General features: G+C 42.2%; 1 protein-coding gene across 2 annotated transcripts in view; it reads right to left on the reverse strand.

Moving 5' to 3' along the window:
• SUPT5H (SPT5 homolog, DSIF elongation factor subunit) overlaps window positions 1–6077 on the reverse strand; it is a 33799-nt gene extending 27722 nt beyond the window's left edge. For both annotated transcript variants that reach the window (XM_089679794.1, XM_089679793.1), the window contains exon 1: window positions 5964–6077. The gene's annotated coding sequence lies outside the window, so the exon portion shown is untranslated. The remainder of the gene's footprint in view (window positions 1–5963) is intronic.
• Window positions 6078–6876: the final 799 nt, after the last annotated feature.

Raw genomic sequence — 6876 nt, forward strand, 5'->3', positions numbered from 1 at the left:
CCTGTGCCCATCTCTATTTGTCCCATTTACCATAATCATTGAAAGCAAAAGAAAATCCCACATTTTGGGTTGTCCCCAGAAAAGTAAAAGGGGAGAAATCTGCCACTGGGGATACTAGTTCTGATGACCTGGGGGTCTCCAAGGAATTCCCTTAATTTGCAGTGATTTCCTCTCACTTCCGGTTTGGTTATGGGACAGGAAATGAAGGGAAATCTCCACAATGGGACTCAGATGGCGAAAAAAAAAAGTGACAGGGGTTATGACCCTCCCTTACTCTATCAAAAATGAAAAAAGTTTTTCTCATAGTTCTACTTTACATATGGCCTTCCTTCAGGTAGACAGTAAGGATAGGGAAACTATGTTCAGACCAAAACAAGTGGTACGAACGGATTCTCCCTCCAATTGTTCTTTTTGTACCACTTATTCTACTCAACATTATGCTGTTAAAAGAATTGTTCATAGACATTGGAATGTCTTGAAGAATGATAAGGTTTTGGGCTCTTTGCTTCCTGAGGTTCCATTGGTCACCTTTAGGGGAGCTCCTCCTTTGAGGCTGAGTGTAGCCCTGAATCTTGTGGAGCCCCCTGTGAGGCTGACGTTCTTTCAGGGGATAAATGGCTATTATCCTTGTAGAAAGTGTAAAGCTTGTGGCATTAATTCTCAAGGGTGTAGGATTAATTATTTTCAATCAAGTTGCACTCTAAAGACTTATATTAGAAAGTGTATTACATGTTCCACAAAGAACGTGGTCTATTTGATTCAGTGCCCATGTGGCCTACAGTATGTGGGTTGCACTACACGCATGCTACGCTTTAAATTTAATGAGCATATCAAGAACATACTAAGGGGTTTCCTGATCATAGTGTGTCTAAACACTATGCATTGCATCATAATAAAAGTCCAGATGGAACTTTGTTTTTAGCCATTGCTAAATTCACCACTAGTTGGAGAGGCAATCATGTGAGACGTGAAATCTCAAATTAGAAATGTTTTGGATTTATTCTTTAAAATCATACATCCTGTTCAGACTTAATACAGAATAGGATGTGAATGCTTTTAATAATAATGATTCATTTTTCTGATTTTTTATTTTTACATTTTATATTTCAGTGTTTTTTATATTTGTAAATGCATTGCACGGTTTTCACCACAAGATGGAACTGTCCATAGGTTTTTTTTTTTTAGATTTAATACATCCATTTGTTTGTGATGTTAATTGTTTTAATTCCCCCTTTTTTAATTTTATTGGTCATCTTTTATTAATGTTGTTTCCATTTGTTCCCATGCCCATTTTGAGCCTTTTAGACTTGTGGTCTTGCTTCCGGTACTTCCTTTGAGTGACGAAACGCGTAGGGTGGAGCTACGACGTGTGATGTCACCACACACTGCCACGGACTGTAGCCATCTTGTTGGTTGGAGACTCTATTCATACCTGCTGATTTCAACTCATGCTGTTGTAAGTGTGTTACTCAAATAAATTATATCTTTGACTGGGTGAAAGGTGAAGAATTTTCTTTCTCTGGTTTTGGTTTCACTTGGCACCATTTTCACTGGATCAGAAGAATTTTGTAGAGACTATATTTTATGTACTATATGGTTTCACCATTATCCTTTTTTGTGGCGATTTGGACATAATTATTTTACATTCACAAGCGCTACACTAAGTGTTTCTTATTTTACTACTTTAACTATGGAGTGTGCAAACTCCAGTGAAAATCACTCTCAGTCTGCTGGGACTTAGTGCGTTCTCCTACGAGATATACAATCTTTGTGTAGGGTGAGTGCAATCATCACATACTGATGACAGAGGCTGGGGTGTGAGCCTGTGTTTGTCAGACCTATAACTGTACCACTATGCACATTACTTGCTTTTGTTGGGATGTGCGTGTGGATCCCCAAGGCACAACTTCCTACTTATTTACTGTCAATGCTATGCATTGGTTCTGACCAATGGTAGCACTGAAAGACACTTGCCATTGAGTTGAGCCTTCAAAGGAGAATGCAGAGCTTGAAGTCTGTTAGCCTGTGTTGCCACGGGCTGACATGTCCATAGTCCAGAGGCTCCTGTGCAGAGACTGTAGTGATACATTAGATGCCAATCATCACAAAAGGTTTCCAACAACAGCATTTTAGGGATTCACATACACTTAAAATCCACTTCCTCTATACACTGATCAGCAATTCCTGATAGCAGAGAATCTATTTGGCAATAATCTTCGCTGAATTGCCATCTTCCTGTAACTGCTCTTCAGCAACCCACCAATTTAATTGTTTTCGAAAAGGGTACATTCAAGGCATGCTGTTGATAACTATCACACCGGTACGTGTGTCCATGTTATCTTTAAACCCAACTTTTAAGCCCTTGACAGACTGGTAAACGTCCCTTTCAGTGTTATTGTGGAACTACACCCTCCTCTCATTTATAGCAAAGTAAGCTGCCATATTAGCCTCGGTTTGATCTGCAGTTGCCAATGTGCTGCAAATGTGATCAGCTATGACACCAGCCATTTGCTGACTTGACAGTGGGGTTGAGAGTAAACATAAGTACACTAGTAACTATCAGTTTTCATTCAAGGCATACCTTGAATGTAACTTTTTTGGAAAACATTTACAGTGGCTTTAGTTTCACTACACGGTTTTAGGGCTAGCTCAAACTAGATGCAGCTCAGTGCACAGTATTTACTATGTATTCCAATGACCCAAGGTCACACTAGTGCAGTTTCCGACGCAGAAAAAAAAAGTAAAACATGCTGCATTTTTTCTGCATAGAATCATACTGGAACATAGCAAACTGCATCAAAACTGCACCGGAACTAAGTGTGGTGTGAGCAAAAACGTATCTTGAGTACATTTTTGTAGTGTGAACTGGCCCTTAACCCTAGGTTCACATCTGTGTGTGTGGTGCCACTGCAGATCCGCACAAAAATCCATGCAGCTGCACCACCCACACACAGAAATGTGGACCCGTGGCTGCCATTAGTTCTAATGGCACGCTGTCCGCACTGGAAAACGCAACCGTAGTGGGAACCGAGGTTCCCGTGCGGGCTGCGTTTTTGGAAGAAGAGCAGGGACTTCTTCCCTGCGTGTCACGGGCACGGGAGTCAATTCAAATGAATGGGCTCTTGTGCCCATGCAAAACACGGCCCACACGGCTGCATATATGTGAACAGGAGGTAAAGTGGAACTAAACCCTTCTCTATTCTTTTCAGCAAAGGAAGCTGCCATCTTGACCTCTGATCTGCAACTGCCATGGTGCTGTACATATGATCAGTTATGACACCAGCCATTTGATGGTTTGATAGTTTTACTTCTACTACTCTCAGCATCCTCCAATAATTTTTTTTTTTTGCTGCTGTGGTCTGACTCTGTTAGAGGGTGGCTACGTTTGTTCTCTATGGTACTACGGTAAGTAGGAACATAACCACACTCACTCTCTTACTCCAACCTGAGATGGACTACGAGATTTATAATGCATAGAGCAATGCACATGACTGCAAATAACATTCACTGTTCATTCAAAACAACAAGAGTAGGGAGAAAAAAAAGAAGAAGAAGTTCAGGATATCATTTAGTGTCACTTTAACATTAAATAAAGCCCAATTAACTTTCCATACCGGAAATCTTTTGTGTAACAGAGGGTCATGTAAGGATCGAATTTCAAACGGTTCCTGCTAAATTGGCTGAATTTCTATTTAGGAGAAAGGAACAAATGGCTCCTGTTGCTGTCACTCAAATCGCTGTGAGGAGGGAGAAGGGGTGCAGCTGAGTATTTCAATGGACACACACAGCCCCAGCAAGGACCACATGGGTTTCTCCTTTTTTGTGCATTTCTGCTCGTCGCACATAGAGCAGTTCATTCACATGCAACAAAAGCATCAAAGAATCTCCAGAACCTGCTTAATCATGGCGCATTTTGGTGCGCATCTGCTACTTGCACTTAGGATGCCATTAACAATTAATGGTACCACAACGCGCTCCTGCGCACGCTTTCTGTGCACTGTGTCGTGTGTTCCAGAAATGCCAGGTGTGAATGGAACCTGAAAGAGACACCAGCAAAAAGGGCAGGTTGAGGACTGACCTAATGTGGTTCTTAAGCCTTAAGGTTTTTTTTTTTTTTTAACCTTAATGCATTCTAATAGAACTATAGGTAAATCTTTTTTTTCCATCTTGGATAGAGCAAGGGAGGATTATAACCCGTCACTTTTTTTTTTTTGCCATCTGTGTCCCATTGCAGAGATTTCCCTTAACATCCTGTCCTATAGCCAAACGGGAAGAGAAAATTAAGGCAATTTCTTGGGGAGCCCAAGGTCACAAGAACTAGTGTCTCCCCTCTATTACTTTTCTGGGGACAACCCAAAATGTGGTATTTTCTTTTACTTTCAATGATAATGGTACACAGGACAAATAGAGAGGGTAATCTCCTTATCAGGGGCACAGACAGCAATAAAAACCTGACAACTGTTCAAATTCCTCTCTATTCTATCTAAAAAAAAAAAGTTTTGCCTTTAGGTATACTTGAAGGTAAAAAAACAAACAAAAAAAAAAACCTTCTTTGATGCAGGATTCCCCCCCCCCCACTTGACAAAGAGCCAACAGCGCTGACAGAGGTCCCCAGAAGCAGATGATTGGGGCTGCTCTGTGCAAAACCTTCTTTATTTTTTTCACTGGAACTTTACTTTAACCCACACAGTGCAGCCGGTAAAAGTGGATGCGGGGGGGACCGCAGGATCGAGGAACAGGTAGTTGTCCATTTTTTACAGCTGCTGACTTATTTTCTGCTTTAACCCTGTGAGTGTGGACTGGGATACAGCTGCATTGTAACCAGGACCATTATTAATCCTGTGTTGCCTATATAATATAGGGGGGAAGGCTGATAGGCTGTGGTGTCAACACTTTGGAGGACATTTCCTTGTTCTGTGCGAGCTGTGGAATGAGTCTGGCATGCTGGGATTTGTAGTGCCATAGAGAATCCACTTTTCTCTCCCTCACCTGATTCTCTCTTTGTCCCCCCTCATTCTTTTCCTCCTGTCTCTCTCACTGTCCTCTTGCTCTCTCTCACCCCTTTGTCTCTCTCTCCCTACACCCACACCCCACTCTCATCCTGACCTCTGCACCCCCCTCTTCATCATCATCTCCCTAATTATCAGCCATAGGTATCAGTAATTTGGTATTGGCGATTACTTTAAAACAAAGTTTTGGTATTTCTTGCCAAAAAAGTAGTATCGGTTCATCTAAAAAGGGAAGTTCCACTCATCCTTTCTCCATTCCCCAGCCTCTTTCATCATTATGAACATTTTGTTTCCTGATAGCCAGTACCCGCTCCCGATTCCACTCGCTTTGGCAAGCAGTGTGGAAGTTCATCCCCTTTTTCTGCAACCTCCTGGAACACATCACACGTCCCAGAAGCCTGCGGGTCCATTCAGAAAGATCGTGTGCAGCAAGTCACAGGCGGCTTCCCACATCAAAGATGGCGGTGCCAGGGACCTGAAAACTGGCCTGGGTGAAAACAGCGCTGCATCCCAGGACGGGGGGTAATGGGGGAAGTCTGTTTATGAAGTCAGCAGTATTTATAACTGCCGGCTTTTAATTTTTCATAACTGCCCAGAACTCCTAACTAAAAGTAGTGAGGCACTCCTGAGGTAAAGGACATAATATGAGGGGGAGGGGCTCTTCATTTATTAAAAAAAAAAAAGTTTATCACTTTCATTAGAAAACACAGCTGCTGTCCACGTTACACTGTAATGACTGAACACCGTCCGCACTGAGCTGACAACGGCGGCAGATAAGGAGTCCTGGCTTGTCCCAGGTCAGTTATACAGGAAGAAGGTAGGCCTGGTCCCGGCCAGCACCCTCAGGTGGAGCTCTGCATCGGCAGGCCCCTCACTTCTCCCAGTACATGAGCTCGGCATTCCTCGGCTGTATAGACACAACAAACACAATATCCGTGTACACAGAACACTCACCGCCCCCACACCGGGACAAGAACGACCCAAAAAGCCGCAGTCCCAGACACAGAAACGCCGTCCGCGACGGAAGTGACGTAAGGCTCAGGCCTGAGCAAAACCTTACCGAATCACGTCGCGCCGGAAGTGGCGACACCTACTCTGGAGACCATAGCAAAAGAGACCAAATGAGTAGAATAGAAGATGGGGGCGATAAGTTGGTGTGTTTGTGTGATGATTCGTAGTGTGCTCCTCACATATAGAGACATTCATAGAGAAGACAGGGGATGCGGCCTGCAAATGCTGCCAATTATTAGCTATAGATGCACACCACCTCTAGTCCTGAGGGGGCCACTAAATCTAATGAGCAGCGTGGGGCTGGGAAACGGGCAGCATTTAATGTGTAAGTTCCCCTTTACAGAAAAAAAAGCTGTAAGGGCCGGTTCACCCTGTTGTGGAATGTAAAACGCACGTGTGTTTTTTAACTACTTGAAGACCAAGCCTTTTCTGGCGCTTTTTGTTTATACGTAAAAAATAGGATTTTTTTTTGCTTGAAAATTTCTTAAAACCTGCAAACCTTATATCTATTTTTAAGCAGAAGGAATAAATTGGTGGGTTTTGCAAATTTTTTTATGTCACACTATTTGTGCAGAAGTTTTTCAAATGCAATTTTTTAGGGGGAAAGTGTACACTTTATTGAATTTGAATGCAAAAACACAATACATAACTCAATTTTTTGGTAAAATATAAAAGATGATGCGTACTTGTCTGTTAATTCACCAGATTGATTGATTTATTTATATATATATATATATATAAATCCGGTGAATTAACAGACAAGTACCAGATGATGTTAGGGCAAGAAAATAGATACCAAACATGTCAAGCTATAAAATTGTGTACATGGGTGCAATGGCGAGAAGTTATGTAAATT

Source organism: Staurois parvus, unplaced genomic scaffold (assembly GCF_062004578.1).
Source record: "Staurois parvus isolate SC_StPar_1 unplaced genomic scaffold, SC_StPar_1.0 ptg000232l, whole genome shotgun sequence".
In the NCBI taxonomy this organism is placed as follows: Eukaryota; Metazoa; Chordata; class Amphibia; order Anura; family Ranidae; genus Staurois; species Staurois parvus.